This window comes from Cavia porcellus, unplaced genomic scaffold (assembly GCF_034190915.1).
Source record: "Cavia porcellus strain 051 isolate PalLab524CR breed Dunkin Hartley unplaced genomic scaffold, mCavPor4.1 scaffold_1, whole genome shotgun sequence".
In the NCBI taxonomy this organism is placed as follows: Eukaryota; Metazoa; Chordata; class Mammalia; order Rodentia; family Caviidae; genus Cavia; species Cavia porcellus.
Window position 1 is genome coordinate 113458420 of NW_026947484.1, and position 2844 is coordinate 113461263.

Consider the following 2844-nt stretch of genomic DNA (forward strand, 5'->3'; position numbering starts at 1 on the left):
TGAATGAGGTTGGGAGCCACCGACATAAACCATAACACTTTCCTTACACCAAACACAAGAATTAACCCAAAAGAGATTACATAACTAAATAAAAGAGATAATATTATGGAACTCTTAAGATAACACTAAATTTTTTGTAATTTTAAGTTAGAATCTTCTGCCAGGTGTGGTGGTGCACACCTGTAATCCCAGCACTCACAAGGCTAAAGCAGGAGGACCATTACAATTGTGAGGCCAGCATAGAGAGTTCAAGGCCAGCCTGAACTACTAACAAGACTATGTCTCAAACCAAACCAAACAAACAAACCAAACCAAACCAAACCAAACAAGGAAACAAAAAACCCAGGAGGATAAGTTAGAAATCATTTTAGAGTGCTCGCTTCTGCAGCACATATACTAAAATTGGAATGATACAGAGAAGATTAGCATAACCCCTGCACAATGATGAAACGCAAATTCATGAAACATTCCATATTTTTTTCTGTTCTGACCTGTATTATTATGTTGTTATGTCTTCTTTTATCTCAATCTCCCCCTTTTTAAAAATTTATTTATTTTATTATTATTTTTTTTTAATTAAGGGAAAAATTTTAAAAAATTAGCAGGATACATTATAGTAACTTTTTTGATTTCCAATTAATTTGATTTGAAGCCCTCACCATCTTGTTTTGACTGATTTTACTCTATTCTGTTCTGTTTGATAGTATCAAGTTTGAGGGTATAGGCAACTACTTTGTTTTTTGGGTTTTTTTTTTTTTTTTTTTTTTTGGCTTTTTGAGACAGGGTCTTTCTATGCAATTCAGGCTGGCCTTGAGCTCACTTTGTAGCCCAGGCTGGTCTGGAACTCTCAATGATCCTCCTGCCTCAGCCTCCCAAGTGCTGGGATTACAGGCGTAAGTCACCACACTCGGCTTAGGCAACTACTTTTGGCTAAACTTGGCCCTATCTCCATTTATTGATATGTACAGAGCTGGCTAAGCTATTTCCTTTTCCCCACAATTGGCTCTAAGCAATGTAAAGAGGGCTGGCTGAGGTACTGATGTGTAATCTTTGAATCCAGAATACAGTCACTGTTTCCCCACATCAGTGTCTTCCCAAGTGGTTGAGCCCACTGGGATGCAGAGCCAATGCTCCAGGGCTGTCAACTGGGTTTTAACCTTGAGAAAAGAGGCTATGGTTTGATTTCTCTATACCTAATTGACTGGATGACTCTTGTGAAGATAACGAAATATACTATAGTACCTATTATTACTATCCCAGCATTCTGCTTTGAAGTTCTGTACCAATGTTACTACATTGTCTCGATTGGCTTTGTTTTATCTTGTTCTGTTGTATTTTTACTACATTCTAAATAAAATTTTAAAAAAATAAAAATAAAATAAAATCCAGGTGAGGCCCTGGGTTGAGACCTTTGTTCTGATAAAACTTCATCCAGATTGGATTTAGGACACCTTGTCTGCCCATAATTATAAATATGTCTTAGTGTCTATCCTCTCACTGTGGATTGCACTGGAAGTGGTAGATTGGAATTAACTTCCCAAAATTCCAGTAATGTTTCTATGGGATTACAAATATAAACTTCCTGGACTGTGAAAAGGACAAGAAAAGGGACCTCTATAACAAATAGTAACTTGTAGACCCTGCAAGTGGCACCTAACATTAAGTATTCATATTAAACTGTGAGAAGTGAGTTCCAGTGAGAGTGCATGGCCTCTCCCCAAGCCTGGGTGATGTGCAGGTGAAGAAGCTTCAAGAGTCAAGATGAGTTAAAGAACTTATGCAGGTGCTGGAGGGACTGTTGGTCATACCAAGGAAGATTGGTCATACCCATATTCCTCTCTCTCTTCTGGCTCTCAGAACCTTAGTCACCTTCCTTAGATTATTGTGCAAAGTGTGTCTTCTCAGTTAGCTTCTTGAGTGTTATTTACATAAACTTACTTGTGTATGTTTTTACTAAGAATATATATTCAATGTGAAGAATTTAAAAAACATACTGAAAAATTTAAACTATCCAGTAATAAGATTACTGTAATATTTTCCTGAGGAGCTATACATATCTTTTATAATTGTTAAAAATGGGATGGGACTGGGGATATAGCTCAGTACTAGAGTGCATGGTTGTCACAAATGAGTCTCTGAGTTCAATCTCTAGCATTGAAAAAAAATATTATTCTAATCATAGTGCCTTAAAGTTTGTTTTGTTCATTTAGCAACATACTGTTTCTTGTACAAAAATTACTTTTCCACAATGTCATTTTGAGTAGTATATAATGAAACACCAATCATGTATTCCCTACAGTTCAACATTTAGGCTAATTTTTTTGGCATTAATAGAAGCAATGTTGTAATGAATATCATTACATATTGTCAAGGAACAAAATTTTAACAAATTGAGTTTAAAGATCAATTTGACTTTTATTCACAATTCAGGAGTAGAACAGCATGCAACAAATGGTATAGAAAGGCATTTCCAGGCAAGGCAGAACCATTGGTTTTTGCAAGAAAGCTTGAGTAAAAACAAGGAAACGGCATCTTGCCAAAGAGCGTTTACCCTCAGGTGATTCAGTTATTCAGGTCCCTATAGAAAAAAACCAGAAGGTGTATCCTTATCATGTTGGCTCAGGTTGACTGGGCCCCATTGGATTGGTTGCTATGAATCTCCTGGTACTAGGAAAACTCATATATTTTTATGTCTGGCACCTAGTACGAGTAACTCCATTCTGATTTGGTTTGGTCTGCTGAGCTCAGTCCAAAAAAATGATCTCCTATAAGTTTTATTTAATAATATCTTAACACTGCTGTCATTAATTTTGCAGGACAGTTTCTTGTAAGTGGAGCTTCTGG

At 36.4% G+C, this 2844-nt stretch overlaps 1 non-coding gene across 1 annotated transcript; it reads left to right on the plus strand.

Annotated features, from left to right (window-relative positions):
• The first annotated feature begins 372 nt into the window (after positions 1–372).
• Positions 373–479, plus strand: LOC111754382 (U6 spliceosomal RNA). Its single transcript, XR_002789074.1, has one exon. It is a non-coding gene; the product is annotated as a U6 spliceosomal RNA (small nuclear RNA).
• The last annotated feature ends 2365 nt before the right edge of the window (positions 480–2844 follow it).